The sequence below is a fragment of the Adiantum capillus-veneris genome, chromosome 14, assembly GCF_014529385.1.
Source record: "Adiantum capillus-veneris isolate H3 chromosome 14, ASM1452938v2, whole genome shotgun sequence".
Taxonomy (NCBI): domain Eukaryota; kingdom Viridiplantae; phylum Streptophyta; class Polypodiopsida; order Polypodiales; family Pteridaceae; genus Adiantum; species Adiantum capillus-veneris.
The window spans coordinates 151,130,072-151,146,142 of NC_140944.1; the positions used below are offsets into that span (position 1 = coordinate 151,130,072).

The 16,071-nt window shown below is 53.9% G+C and overlaps 1 protein-coding gene across 2 annotated transcripts in view; it reads left to right on the forward strand.

The window, feature by feature from the left end:
• Positions 1-16,071, forward strand: part of LOC147443363 (peptidyl-tRNA hydrolase, mitochondrial-like) — a 143,008-nt gene that overhangs the window by 73,510 nt on the left and 53,427 nt on the right. The gene's annotated exons all lie outside the window — the stretch shown is intronic.

Genomic DNA, 16,071 nt, shown 5'->3' on the forward strand with positions numbered 1-16,071 from the left:
AGCAAAGGGGGATTGTCCTCTAGGTGATGCATATACTGACGTACTAGGAGGAAAGTAACAAATAGCAATGTAGAGGTATCTGCCCGTCTCTGCCTTGAGCCTCACCCACATGTACCTAGCCTGTTGATCCTTGCGTGCTATATATATCATTGGTTGCAGTTCCTCCCTGAATAGAACTGCCACTCCCCTTGAGCCCCGTCCTCGATGCTCCGATCTGGTCTCTTGTCTACAGGCTGTCTCCCATCTATATCCGCTCACCTGTGGCATGGATTGTCCCGGTGCTTGATGCATCTCAGAGTAGAAAATGATGTCTCTCCCCATAAAGCTATCCTCAAAGGCCCCTACATCAAGATGGAGTGACCCGTTACAATTCTAGGTTGCCATCTTTAGTGTGGTCCCATAGGTCTCGCACCGTCATGCGGAGAGTCGCTCCAATATCACCACCTTTCCATCCCTGTAAAAGGCAATCTTCCCCTTTTCCCTTGCTGCTCTTATTTCCGGCATTACTTCTTGCATATGAGCAATCTGTGAGAGGGTGAGGTCATCTCCAAGAAAGATGCCCGTCTTCTTTAGAGTCGCTCTCTTCTTCAAGAAGTCTTTCTTCGCTTCCATGGAGGGGAAGCGGAGAATGAGTGCCCTTTCCTTCGAGGTTTCTCCGTTGCTCCCACTTTTCTTAGTGCCCACTCTCCAAGCCCCTGTATGCGTCTGCTTGTTGACCACCATCAAGGTCATGAGTTCTTTCACCTCTTTATCTACATTATCTTGGTCTCTAAGGCCACATACCCTTACGTGTAAGGCTCGCACACGTCTCCTTTGCTCCTCTTCGAGTGTCAGGTTGATGATGGTTGGTGTGGGGGTGGGAGTTATTTCCTTGCCTTTCCCTTTCTTGACAATCTCGATCCAATTTTCGGCCTTTTCTGCTTTCTGTTGGGTCTTTGTGATGACATCTACCCACGAGGTGGCCCGTACTTGTTCCTTGATCGTGTTAAGCTCTTCAATGACAGAGGGTTGAAGTTCTCTCTCTTCGAGGACATTCTGCGATCGCACCTCTGCAAGCTCTTTCTTGAGTAGTGCGATTTCCTCATCTTGGGCCTTCACGCGATCTTCGAGTATACGTATCGTGCTTTCTTGTGCTGCCACGCGTGCGTCGAAGCCGTTAATAGTACCTAAGAGGTGGCAGTTGATCTTGCAGATGGACTTGCTCAGTTCTTCTTTGCATTTTTGGATGGCATCCTCCATCGGGTCATCCTTGCTATTCGGCTTTCTCATGATTGAAAGGCCGCGACAAAGGGGGGGGGGAGAGGGGGTACTGGAGAGAGAAAGAGTCGCGTTTTTTTTTTTTTCTCTCTCTACGTCCCTTTTTTTTCTCTCTCTTTACGTGGATAGGCCTATTCTCTCTCTACGCTCTCGGATTTTTTCTCTCTACGTATTCTCTCTCTACCCCTCAAATCCATCCACTCTCTCTCTAGGTCTAAATGTCTTTCTCTCTCTCTACGCTAGGAAAGACCACTCTCTCTACGTTACAACTCCCTCATCTCTCTACGCTCGTGCAAAAGGGGCCATTCTCTCTCTACGCCCGGGGGCCGGGGGGGGGGAAAAGCAAAGGTTAGGTTTTCGGGGAGCGGGTTGCAGAGCGCGCGAGGGCGGGTGCAGAGCAGCCGCGAGCAGGGGGGGTGCAGAACAGAGGGAGAGAGAGAGAGGGAGCGGGAGCGCAGGGGCAGGGGTGCGGGTGCGGGGCGGGAGAGGGAGAGATTCACCTGCGCAGGGGCAGCAGCGCGGGGGGGGAGAGGAAGCGGGAGCACAGGGGCAGCAGCGGGGGGCGAGAGGAAGCGGGAGCACATGGGCAGCAGAGGAAGCGGGAGAGAGAAATGAAATGTTATATTAACGTCTTCAAAAGGCCAAAGTGACCTATGAGACCAAAAAGTTACAATGTGGTGGATCTGATACAAAGTCAGAGTAACAAGATGACAAAATGACAAAATAAAATACTACGGAATCCTAAACTGCTAGGTGTGGACTAAGCAGCTAAACAACTAGCTGGGATAGGTAAATCACAGGAGATCCAGCATCGGTCGCTGGCGGATCTCATCAATCTCCTCCATGGTCAGTAGTCTGATCGGGCGTCGTGCATGTCGAGCCAAAGTGATCCGGATCCTCTGATGCAGCCTCCGTCGATGCTGTGTAGTCCTCCGCAGTTGTGGGCGTCTGGATCTCCCTAGCTCAGTCGCTCGGTCGATTAGTATGCCTCTGGTGTAAAGCGACGGGCTCTGCTGTGGTAGTAACTCCTCCGGGTGTCCAGTGGCAGCTCTAAAGAAGTCTGTGATCTGTCTCTGAGACTGGCTAGCCTCTCCTCTCATCAGGCTCTCTCTCTGTGTCTGCGCAGCTCGAGCAAAAACAAACCCAGGCATCTCTGATCCTCGTACCGCATGACTCTAGCGAATGGTCCAAAGCCCTCTCTGAACAAGCAATGGAAGCGACCTCGTATCTCGTAGTAGACGGGGCAGTGGCATGTGTAGTGCAACTCTGTCTCAGGCTCGATGTCACACAGGGGGCATGTCCTGGCCTCTGCTGGTATTCCGTTGTTTCTCCCGGTCTCGATCCGCAGTTGGTGTGAAGATGTGCGAATCTGGCCAATAGCACATCGTATTCCATGAGACAAGTGGGTGTCCATGTAGCTGGGCCTCGTCACAAAACCATCCTCCGTAAGCTGGAGGAGATGCTCTCTGTAGAAAGCCATCTTCGTGCCTAGCTCTTGTGCTGGTTGTATCCATGTCCTCTTGGTGTCTAGCTGAGTCAAATCTTGGCGAATGAGCCTGGTTACCTCGGACTGTGTAAGAGTCAAAGAGGGCGCATCCAGTGAGTACTGGAAGGGGGGCAATCTGTCTATGCTGAACCCATGCATCTGAAACCATGATGTCATCTCCCCGTACCAGCATGCTGTATTTCCCTACATGGCTAACTGTCGAGAGGACTCAAGTGCAAGGCGTGCATATCTTATCTGTCTTTGGGAACTTCCCATATGCGGTGCATGAAGGAGACAGATCTGGTGAGCGCCTCAACCACCAGTGGGGGGGCAGCTAGCTCTACTTGTACAATAGCACGTGGTACTAAAGCCTTGGCTCTAATGAGCCGCGAGATCATAGAGACCAAAGGCTTCTCCATGTCCCCCCATCCATCACTGCGGCCCGTCCTCCCATGATGATCCAGTGAAGGTCCACAAATCTCAGCTCCATAAAGCAATGCAGAAGCCACTAGAGTGTCAAAGAGCCAGAGCTTCGTTCGAGGCTCCTGAAACTGAACCTGTGAACACATCCTTTCCAATCTACCCAATGCTGCATGGGCTCTGGTCAATCTAGTCTCTGCTGCCCTCCTTAATGAAAATGCTGGCCCACTAAAAACCACTCCAAGGTAAGTGTAAGCATCTTTATACTCCACCTTCTCCTGGCCGTATGTGAAGGCAGGTGTTGATCTCCTAATCCACTGTGGGGTGGTATTAAATACCATGACCTTGGTTTTACCAAGGTTTACGGACAAACCACTTTTTTTTTTTTCCGAGAAAAAGATCCTTCTATTAGTTAATGAAAGCTGCCCATAGGGCTACATCCACCTCTGCAAGAGAGGGCTACAACAAACATGATGGGGAGACTCTCCCAATGAAAAAAACAGCATATATACAATGGGGCTAAATCAAGAGATGGGAGGAGGGAAAAGCCACACAGGTGGACAATAGTGCCATCTGAGCACCCCCTGGACCATGGAGTAAAACGGCCCAGGGCGCCAGAGACGAAGGAAAGCCTCGCGGCGCTCCCGCATGCGGTTGGAGCTGCCCTGTAGTCCCTCAAGCTGTCCTCTGAGAGTGTGGATCAGCTCTAGCCAAGAGTCACGAACAGTCTCCGCTGGTGGTACAAGGCGAGCCTCAAAGATGCGGAAACAACGGGCCCGCCAGATGAACCAGAGAGCTAGGCCGCTGATGAGCTCCCAACACTCCGCTCTCTCACTGCTCCACTCCTGTGGAGTAAGGTCTGTAGCAGGCTGGAGTGTAGGTCGACCCCCCTGTATCATTATCATCCTGCTGGTGGAAGATAGCTCAAACTGAAGTGCCGGGCCCGTGAGGGTGGACCAAGCCGCCGCCCCCCAACTGTACTGTCGAGCCGTGGAGAGGGCAGGCATCAGCCGAAGAACTCGTAGCCACACCTGCTAGGCCGAGGGGCAGTCCCAAAGACAGTGTCGCTGACTCTCCACCAACTGGTCACAGGCTGTACATGCGGCCGAGAGACCACTATGTACAAGCCAGCTCCCTACTGCTGTGGCTCTGTGTGCAACCAACCACTGGAACAAGGTGACGCGCCTCGGCTGTCTGGAGTCCCACAGCCTCTGCCAAAAAGCTGCCAAGAACTCAACTGTGAGACCCTCCTCTTGCCAATGACGTGCTGCAGCGGGGCGGGCCTCTCTCTGTGCTGCAAGTATATGACGTCCAAGCCGAACAGTGTACTGAAAGAAAGGGACTCCTGGGCAGTCTGCAGAAGAGAATGGGTCCCTCCATAGCCACTCCCTAGGATCCCACTGTACTCGTGCCAGTGGACAGCACTCCCAAGCCCATAGCCTCCAGTGTCCTGTCTCAAGAGCTGCTGGGTTAGGGTCTATGACGCAATTCCTCCCACAGATGCCCACAACTCGGATCCTCTGGAAACAACACTCTGCTACCTGCGGGGCCTCTACTGCAACTCTCTGTAATCGTCCCCCACCCTGAAGCTCGAAGAACAGGGCTGGGACAGTCTCTGAGCAAGCCCTGACTGAAATGAGAACCTCCAGTCGTGTGAAGGCTCCCATCCACCGGGGTGCTACTGGCTCGAGAGACGTGAGCCAATCAGCTGGAACTGACTCTGAGATGTCCTGACACATGCTCTGAACCCCTCTCATGCCCTGTAGCTGGACAACCTGCACCTCCTCTGACAAACCTGTGAACTCTAGCCAGTCACCTAGAGAGCGCGCTGGACCTGCTGCCATGGGACCCCAAGAAACATGAGGCCTACTCCCAACCAAGTGGCCTCTCTGAGTGCTAACCATGGGGTTCCAGACGAGGGGCTGCCGTAGGCGCTCCTCCGTGCACGTCGGCTGCCGCTGCTCTAGGCCACGCCGCAATAGCTCCCAAGAACGAAGCAAACTCACAGCGAATCGGTCCTCCAGTCTCCTGCTCAAACCAACTCGGCGCAACTCTGTAAAGATCCATCTGGTCGAAGGTTGCCAAGGGCCTCCTGACTGAGGCACCCTGGCACGAAGCCTCTGCAACAAGAACTCCTTCCAGGGCTCCTCGCCTGGAAGTCCTCCTCTGACGACGAACTTCCCAAGAAGGGCTCTGCTCTGCTGTGCTGGATCAATGATCCCAAGCCCTCTCTGAGAACAAGGAAGTGTGATGACCGACCAAGCCACCTTGGCTCGGGCAATCTGAGTGTCGCGACCAGACCAAAGGAAGTTCCTGATCAACCTCTCTACCTGGCTGATGCAAGAACTCGAGAAGATCCAGCAAGAAGTGATGTACCACATAGTCACCAACAACTCCTGGTTGGCAACTACTACTCTACCAGCCAGCGAAAGTCGTGCTGAGCTCCAATGTAACAGCTTTCTCCTGATGGACCGGAGAAGAGGAGCAATCTGCTGCTCGGGGGACAAATCCAAACCAACCTGACAACCCAAGTACCGAACTGCAGTCCCTGGAGGAATCCACCTGAAACCCTCTCCTGGCATCCAATCTGGCTCAGGAGCACTACCAACTGAGAAAGCCACTGTCTTTATCCAGTTGATCAGTGCACCCAATGCACAGCAGAAGGTCTCCAAGGCCTGCCCACATTTGTGTAAATTGGCCTCCTGGCCCTCTAAGTACAAGGCTGAGTTGTCGGCAAACTCAGCGTCCAGAAGCTCATCTCCCCGTATAGGGAGTGCTAAGCCCCTCAAACCAACCTGCTGTGACACCAAAAATCTGCTCATGGCCTCCGCATAGAACAGAAAGAGAAAGGGGGCAAGAGGACAACCCTGTTTGACCGATCGTGTGAGCATGAAGCGCTCACCTCTACCTCCTGCCAAAAGCACCTGACTGTGGGCCTGCCTGTACAAAGCTGACACCCCTCTGATCCAAGTCTCTGAGAAGCCCATCCTACGTAGCGTGCCCTCTAGAAAGTCCCAGTCAACTCTGTCGTATGCCTTCTCAAAATCGAGAAGAAGAATCACAAGGTCCTCCCCACGGAGCCGTGCAAGGGCAGAAGCCTCCCAAAAAGTGAAGATGTTGTCAAGGATACTGCGCTCCTTGACAAAACCTGTCTGAGTCCCATGTATAAGGCTCTCCAAAAGTGGCTGAATCCTCAAACTCAGAGCCTTGGCAAGAATTTTGTAGGCTGAGTTGAGAATGGTGATGGGACGCCACTGTCGAATCTCATCCAAGGAGCCACCCTCCTTTGGAATGAGGTAAATCAAGCCCTCACTCATGCTATCCGGCATCACTCCTGTGTGTAGAATGTACTGAAAGGCACTACAAAGATCTGGGCCAAGCAGGTCCCATTACTCCAAGAAGAAGGTGAAAGTCAGCCCATTCTCACCTGGACAGCTACCACGAGGGAGGGCCCTAAGGGCCGTGTGCAGCTCCTCAAGTTGAAGAGGTAACTCAAGCCTCTGCCGCATCTCCTCAGTCACAAGACAAGGCATCTGTGCCCAGACCTGCTCCCTGCATGCATCCTGTCTCTCTGACTCGGGCTCAGCCGACAGTAGCTCACGGTAAAAGTCAGTAGCAACTGCACGCATATCCTCTGGCTCACAAACAACTGACCCATCGGATCTCCTCAACTGATTGACCTTGGCATGCGAGTGCCGAGGTCCCACTGTCTCAAAAAAAACACCTGTCACTCTGTCACCCACCTGAGTCCACTGAGATGCCTGTCGGTGGAAGGCAAACTCATGGCGCCTCTCCTCTGTGCAAGCAAGCTCCTGTCGAACCTGCTGTAGCTGCTCCTCCAACCATGGACTGTCTGGATGCTGCTCCTGCATCCTCTGTAGTGAAGCAATGCCTCGTCTGAGACGCTGCTCCTCCTCTCTCGCTGCAGCCCGTCGAGCCAAAGACTCCTGGAGAAAGAAGTGGCTAAGCTGAGCTAGGCCTGAGGCCACTCTGTCTGCAGGTGGAGCCTGGCTGTCCATGCCCTCTGTCCATAGAGCCTCGACCCTCTCTCTGAGTGCCGAGTCCAACAAGACCCGCTTTGGGATGCGAAGCATCGTGCTCCCACTCCTCTGCCTGTCTGCCACTGTGAGGATCACTGGTGCATGGTCCGAGAAGGATGTCCCTGCCAGGATGCCCACTGATCCCCCCAAGTCACTGAAGTGGTCACTAGTGTAGAAGCGATCTATGCGCGATAGATTCACTCCTCCCACTCTGCGGTCCGATCTAGAGAAGGCAAGACTCTCTGGAGGCCTCACAAAGCCAGAATGCTGCCATGTATCCGAGACCCTCAACGTCATACAAAACCTCTCCCAAGCTGCTAACTCGACTCCATGCAAAGTAGCATGGCTGCCTCCGATCCTGTCAGAAGGGTCCTCCAACATGTTGAAGTCCCCTCCTACACACCACTGGTCAACCTGTGGCAAAGACTCAACAATCTGTGACCAAAACTCTGCACGAGCACTCGCCAGATTAGGCGCATAGATGTTCAGGAAACCCACAAGGCTACCCTGAACCTGCATAGTAATCCACTGAGCCCTGCCTGGTACAATAATCCCTTTGCCCACAATGGCCTGTTGTAATGAGTCCGCAATAGTCATACATACCCCACCCTGGATGCCTCCAGGTCCAAAAGCAGCTGACCAAAATGTATCATAGCGTCCACGCAAAATCTGACCACATCGCCGAATGCGGCTCTTAGACAAATGTTGCTCCTGAAGCATAAGGAGATCAATCTCTCCTCCCACAAGGCAACGCTGAAGCTCCTGACGCAATCGGCCCCGCTGTCGCTGAAACTGGGGCCCACCTAGTCCCTGCACGTTCCACGAGACGATCCTCATGGGGAGCGAGAGAGAACAGATGTTGCCACAGCAGCAAGACGAGCTATCTTCGAAGCAGGCTTAGATGGGGAGTAATCCGCATCCGAGCGTCCTCTAGATAGGCGAGACTGCAGTGAGTGCCTGGTCCAAGCCCAAGTAGAGCGAGCCGTGCGTAAAGCAACCTCCTCTGTCCAGGAGTCCTCATGAATGAATACATAGCAAGGCAAACACTGCGTATCAGCAAAAAAGTACACCACAATGTGTCTACATCCTGCAGAATCTGGGGGTGTCACCGCAAACTTGGCCAGTGGCCACAAAGTCTGCAGCAAATCTGTAATGCCAAGTTCTCCCATGTGGTGAGAGAACTCGACAACCTGTGTATGCAACCATCCCACCACTGAGTCGAGGGACCACTCTGTCTCAGTCCTGCCACATAGGGGGAAGGAGAAACCAACTGCTGAGTCCAAGGCCTCTGTCCCCCTAGCGGCGAGGAACAAAGCGTGGACTCTGAAGCAGGCTGCCTCGTGGTCTGCTGCGGAATCGCCAAGAAAACGAGTAAACCCGTAATCGAAGAAATCCCAGCGGCGTCGGAGGTCAAAGCTCGTCAAACCACGAGGGATAGCTGCAAGAGGAGAAGTCTGAATCTGCAGTGGGGGCCGCATGAAGGGCTGACCCTCTCTCGCTAGGCGACTCGTGGCGAAGGCGCTGCCAAGAGATCTCCTGGCGGCCGGCAAGGGTCCAGTCTCCTGAGCCGACTGTGGTACTGAAGCAGGAGGAGGGGGAGAAGGGGCTGGGGGGGGGGGGGGGAGAGGAGAAGCGGGGTGGGGCGGCAGAGACATGGGGGGGGCGAGGTGGGGAGTGAGCGGTAGCAGAGGGCGGGGGAGGGTATGAGGAGGAGGAGGGGAGATCGGAAGGCGGAGCGGCTAGCGAGGGTGAAGCGGAGGTGGTGGCTGGCGTAGGGGGCTCCTCCTGCTCAAGAGGACCAAAGCGGTTCCCCGTGGGAACCCACTGCTGCTGAGTAGGCACCTGGGGGCCACTCTGAGTGCCAGGCTGTCGCTGTGGCCCCCGGCGTCGACGGCCACAGGCCTGCTGCCACCCCTCCTCCGCTGGAGCCCCAGGCTCGGAGGGTGGCGCTGAATCTGTGCTCTGTGTCGCTGGCTGTGGCTGCGGCCCAGCCTTGGCAGGCTGGGGCTGAGGCTGGGGTGCGGGTCGTGGTCTCCTCCGTGGACAGGCCTTCGCTAGGTGGCCCGTCTGTCTGCAAATGAAGCACTGGTTCGGGAGACCCGAGTACTCCACACTCTGTCTAAACCAACCCCCACTCACCCGAGGCAGAAGGATGACCTTCGGGAGCGTGTGGGTATCTTTGACCAAAACTCGAACTGAAGGGATGCCAGCCGCCTTGGCAGCTACTGATGCTGCCGTACGAGGTGTCTCCAGGACAGTTCCGATGGCGGAGCCAATCGTGGAGAGAAGTGGAAGGTACTCCCTCCGTAAACCCGGAAAGCAGACTGAGATGGGGATGTCCGCCTCCTCTACTAGCACATCCGAAGACGGTTCAAAACCATGTCGCCACTGTCGAAAGTGGGCGCGTGATGCTCGGATGGCCAATGGACTCATAGCTATGACCTTGGAGGCCATCTCGGAAGTCTCGAACTCAATCTGGTAGTACCCCCGTCCGAGAATCTGGACATCCAAGATCTTGCCCACCTCTGCGAGGAGGCGGGCCTGGAGAAGGTCTCGCAGCTCTCCTCTGCTGGGACGAGTGCCGAGAACCTTGCAGATGACAGAAGTCGCCTGTAAGCGTTCTACCTCTGTGGCAAGGCTCGCTTGCTCTGCCGGCGTAAGAGCAAGTCGAATGGTGGGCTCAGCGGGGTCGGGCGAGGGGGCTTCATTGGAGTCCCTCTGCGGTGGAGCATGAGCCGCCATTTGTGTCTGCTACTGGTAAAGAAAAGGCGGAGGATCGTCGACGAAAAAAGGGGGGGAAGACCTGTTGGACCGAGCACGTCAATGGTGCTGGCGACGCCCGTCAAGCAAGAATGGAGAGGGAGAAGGCTAACGGTAAAAAGCATGCGAGGGGGGCGGACAGTGGGAGGGGGCGGGCTGGCGTGGTTGACTGCGGGAACTGCTTCAGGCTGGCTGGGCAGCAGGCAGCAACGGGGGGCAGCGCGAGGGGGGGGGGGGGGGGGGGGGGGGGGGGGGGGGGGGGGGGGGGGGGGGGGGGGGGGGGGGGGGGGGGGGGGGGGGGGGGGGGGGGGGGGGGGGGGGGAGCGGCAGGGAGAGCTGGCTGAGCTGGGCAGCGGGCAGCTGCGGGCTGCCAGTGCAGCGGACAGCAGCAGGGGTAGCGCGAGGGGAAGGGGGTAGCGCGAGGTGGACAAGCGGGAGAGCAGCGCGAGGGAGTGAGGGAGGGCGATGGCGCAAGGGGGAGAGGTGCGAGCAGCAGCAAGCCGAGTTCGTCCAGCTTCCTCGTGTAATGTGTCTCTTTGAGTGCTTCACGGACAAACCACTTTCTTGGGCAAACCTATGCAAAGCATCCAAGTGACGTTGCATCCCCTCCGGAGAGTTGGAGATCAACACAATATCTTCAGCATATAACAATAGTGGAATCCATGTCCCTGCCAGCTGTGTACCTCTATCACCATCTCTCTCAATGTAGTCAGAAGCCTCATCTACATACATACCAAATAGAGTAGGAGAGAGCGGGCAGCCCTGCTTCACCCCAATAGTGGAGTAAACCGGTGTGCATAGACCCTCTGGGGTGCGTACATGTCCCACTACTGACCTGTATAATGCCATGACCCCCCAAATGAGCTCTTTGGGTACTCCCATCTGCTGTAATCTGCGCATCAATCTAGCTCTGGGCACTGTGTCAAATGCTTTGCGGAAATCCACAAAGCTACAATAGATCCGTCTCCCATGCGCTCTGCCCTCCTCAATGATGGCTCTGAGTGTCAAGATATGGTCCAGAGTAGAAAAACCCCTCCTGAAACTTGCATGCCCGGCTGCGCGTATCCCCTCCCTCTCTGCCCATCTACTCAGCTGCTGCTCAAGAATAGATGCGTACAACCGTGCCAATGTGTGTCCAATCATGATAGTGCGATAGTTCCCAGTCTCCATGGGGTCTCCCGACTTGAAGATGGGTACAATAGTAGATAGGCTCCAAGTATCAGGCAAGCCCTCACACATGGCACGGTTAAACATAACCGCTAGAAGCTCTGCTAGTACATCTCTGGCATGCGTGAAATGCTCAGCCACTAGGCCATCATGATCATATGCTCTCCCAGTCCTCATCCTGTCAATGGCCTTCCTCGCCATCTTAGCGGTGAAAAAAGCACATGTGTGTGGGCATGGATCGGGGGGGTTGGGAAGGGGGGGCTGCTCAGGAACTGTGTACAAAGATGATGCATACTGGCCCCAAGCCTCTGTAGAAGTGATGGTAGGGGGGGGGGGGGGGGGGGGGGGGGGTGCTCATGAAAGAGCCTCCATGCCTCACGTGATCCTGACTCAAGAATAGCTGGTATAGATCCTGCTCTAGGCGAGCCAAAAAAGCCCTCTTCTTCCGCCGCACTAGGCGTCGGAAGTCAATCTGTGACTGCCTGTGAGTGATGTCTCCCAAAAGCACCTCCTTCTGAAGTCTAGCTCTAGTGTCCCGGCATTCCTAATCATGCCAGCTGTTCTAGGGCATGCTTTCCGAACGGCTTCTCTGCTCAGGCTGGGTATGTGGGTATGCCTCTGTTGCTGCATCATGTAGTGTCTGTGTCAGTATAGTAGTAAGCTCCTCCAGAGGTCGCCCTGGATCCTCTGTGCACAGGCGTCTGTAGATCCCATCTATGTATACAGAGTCCGTCTCCCGTGTAAAGGTGTAGCGAGTAGGGGCTGCTGCCCGTCGCCTGTGTGCTATACTAAACTGAAAAGAAATGGTCAGAGACACAAGAGCATGGTCCACTGCCACACCAATAGGTCTGGGTCCAATTGTGAGGTCGTGGATACTAGAGATGAGGCTCGGCTGTGCCATGACATAATCCACTGTGCTGGCTCCATGTCTGTGTGGAAAGCACGTAAAACCCCCAGCAGCGGGAAATCTCTGTAGGCCATTCAAGATGACCAATCCATGTGCAGTCCCCATGTCTATCAAGTGTCGTCCATACTCAGTGTGTTCTCCATCCTGTGATAGTCTGGATAGGCCCGTCTCTGCAACATCCAACTCTCTCAGCATCTCCTCTGAAGTATCATAAAATACTGTCTGATGATGGGCAGTCCTAGCATTGAAATCCCCTAGAATGATGATGTCACCATCTCTAGAGAACTCCCATATGTCATCATCCAGAATAGAGAAGGGGGACTGTCCTCTGGGTGGTGCATACACTGACGTACTCGAGGGAAAGTAGCAAATAGCAATGTAAAGATATCTGCCTGTCTCCGCTCTCAATCTCACCCACATGTACCTAGCTTGCTCATCCCTGCGGGCTATATGTATCAATGGCTGCAACTCCTCCCTGAATAACACTGCCACTCCTCCTGAGCCTTGCCCTCTATGCTCTGATCGCGTCTCGTCTACAGGCTGTCTCCCATCTATATCCACTAATATGAGGCATAGATTGCCCCGGTGCCTGATGTGTCTCAGAGTAGAAGACGATGTCTCTTTCCGTATAACTATCCTCAAAGGCACCCACATCAAGTCGCATAGATCCATTGCAATTCCAGGTGGCAACTTTGAGTGTGGTCCCATAGGTCTCGCACCGTCATGTGGAGCACCGCTCTATAATCACCACTGGGCCATCTCTGTAGAAGGCCGTCTTTCCCTTCTCCCTTGCTGCTTGAATCTCTAGCATTACCTCTCTCATATGCGCCAGCTGTGTGAGAGTGAGGTCATCTCCAAGGAATATGCCCGTTTTCTTTAGTGTAGGGCGCTTCTTCAAGAAGTCCTTCTTTGCCTCCATGGATGGGAAACGGATGATTAAAGCTCCCCTTTGAAGTCTCCCCATTGCCTTGTGTTTTCTTCCCTACCCTCCACGCCTTTGTATGAGTAGCCTCACTACCCATCATGCGGAGAAGTTCTTCAACTTCCCCTTCCACATGATCTCGGTCTTTTAGACCGGTTACTCTTATATGCAATGCTCTAGTTTTCCTTCGTTGCTCTTCTTCTATAGTCATGTTGATGATTGTAGGAGTGGGGACGGATGTGGTTTCTTTCCCTTTCCCTTTCTTAGTGACTTCTATCCATTTCTCGGCCTCATCCGCCTTCTTCTGTGTCTTCGTGATCACATCCATCCACGAAGATGGTCTTTACCACCTTCTGCTTCTCCTCCTCTGTGATCATCCGTACCTGCTCCTTGATGACCTTGATCTCGTCTATCACCAAGGGCTGAAATTCCCCTTCTTCCAGTCCACTGCTTACTCTATTCGCAAGTTCTCACTTGAGGGCTGTGACGTATTCTCTAAGTGCATGTGATTCCGCCTTAAATGCTTGTAGCTCTGCGTGCAAGTCCTCTTTCTCCTTCTTCCGTTGTGCGCTTTCATTAAGAAACATTTGAAGAAGGTTGGCCTTCTCTTTCCACCCTCCGTCTCTGCTTTCCATTCTTTCATCTCCCTTTCCATTTGTGTTATCCGCTTGTTGTGAGCGCAAATTGCCTTCTTATGGGGCTTACATATCGGCGAAATGATCATGGCCTCCATTGGCGAAGTGCTCATGGCCTCCATTGGCGATGCGCTCATGGCCTCCATTGGCGATGCGGATATAGCTCGATGCTCTGGCTCGGCTGAGTCCATGCGGGCAGGGCACACTAGAAACCTATCCAAAAACAAGGATAGGCGAGCGAGGGTGTATCCCCCTCAGCTCGGCAAACCCCCCGATGCGGGTGTATACATCAATTCAGCCCACTACGGGCGTAAGCAAAGCGAGGCAACTCAAATGAAGACCTTGCACTCGCTGTCCTGTGCAGTGGCCGAAAAATGCACCCCCCCCCCCCCCCCCCCCCCCCCTCCCCCTCCAGCAGAGTCAACTCATGGCTCAGACAGGCCCCTGCGCAGCCCCCTCTGTGGGAGAAGCTCGCCTGCTGCAGCCTCTGCGTGTCCTGCACCTGCGCCCTCTTCAACCTGCGCACTGAACCTGCTGCAGTCTCTCCGCGCCTTGTACTTGCTGCGTCACCTCTTGCTGCCCTGCGTGCGTCACCTCTTGCTGCCTTGCATCTGTTGAGTCACCTGCAGAGAGAGAATCTCCCTGCGGGCTGCCTCCTGATGCCCGAAACCCTAACACACAGGCAGAAATGAATTGCCCTGCGTGCTACCTCTTGCTGCCCTGCACCTTGCACCTGCTGCGAGATAGAACCTTACGCAAAGAACCTTGACCCGTTCTTCCTTGCTCTTCCTAGACCCTCCACGTGCTGGACCCGGTACCATATGCTCTCATGGAAGCAATATAGTTCTTCTGTATGTTAACTGTGACCGAGATACATGGATGACTTCTTACACATTCTAGAGTGGTGATTGGCCAACTCAAGGTTTCGTAACATTTCCTTGAGATAGAGACTAGCTGAGCAGGTCAAATTTCTAGAGACGAGGATATGCAGACTATGCCGAGACGCGGTGGATGGTGAAGCTAGAGCAACGATGGCATCAGGCATTTCAGGAGCCCCACACCAAGGAGTGGCTCTTTGACACTTCGGTTACCCCCGCTTTGATGGATGCTGCAGTAGTATGGACCTCTAGCTTATGAATAGCTTCATGGACACAGATTGAGAGATTACACTATGTATGATATCACACTTGCTCCATAGCAAGCCCGTGGTGCCCCATCACATTTCTAGAACGGAGCTAGCTACTTCACCCATGTTAGTTGAAGCGCTGTTTCAGATCGTCTGCTTTATCCAGAGGATGAGTGAGTTATCACCAGATAGACCAATGAGAATCTAGACAGCTCTTAGAGTCAAGCGAGCAGGGGTCTTGGTATTCAGAAGTCATGCACTGGTTCGCAGCACATGGGTGAGCAGCTGACAAGGAAAGTGATTACCACCCTTTTAGTATGACATGGACTCACTCATCCACCTCTCACACAGTGAGAGGAACAGAGTCCTCATATAGGATTTTTATGGCAACTCTACATCAGGATGAAATGGATCACACCTACACAGCCTCTTCCTCCTCACACAGGCTAGAGATAGAGGCAAGTAGAGCTGCAGTAAGTAGTTCATGTTCCTAAGCAGCGTGGATTTGTCAACTATGCAAAGAGGTGAAGAGTGAGAAGCAGTTTGTATGCACATGTAGAGCATATTAGGGCACGAGAGGCAAGTATGAGACTCTATTCACATGACAGCCCACTCTTACTGGAGATACATCGACATAGAGAGACACTGTTAGAGCCCATAGCAGCATCATTAGAGGGTGTGATTCTGTCTTCTTCCAGCAGCTCACAACCCCACCAGCACCCCCATAGAAGAATTCGTCACCGCACAGCATTCTGAGATGATCAGAGCTAGGAGATGATCAGTATCTCCAGGATATAGAGTTTGTAGAGCGGACAGGTCTAGGAGATCCAGACTTGGCATTAACAGGCTGTCCAAGAGAGACGAGTCCAGATGATGGCAGACCCAGCAGCATTCATACTAGGTGCTCTCTCACCCTAGAGCCACCTGTGTATCATGTATTACACCCCCAATTTGGTACAGGATGGAGCTAGCTTGTTTGATGCACTCTTATGATTGTATTACCTTGAACATATAGACATGCATTTCTACCCCTAGTAATAGAGCTCCATCCCCCCTCTCGTGTATCATGTACCTCAGCTCTCCAGGGACTCTATGATTTTCCTTATGGGCCTTTTGTCCTTTAACCGATGGACGGAGGACACGCACATGTACATCTGATGGACGGAGGACACACACGTACACATCTGATCTGCCTCATAGGCCAACTTCGTCGTCCTCTAATAGACGTAAAAAAATCTTTCTTTCCTCCCCCCCCCCCCCCCCCCCCCCCCCCCCCCCCCCCCCCCCCCCCTTCATAGTTTGAGAGTAGTGACTGGGCCGCTGAGGGTCTACTCGCACCCTGTACAGATTG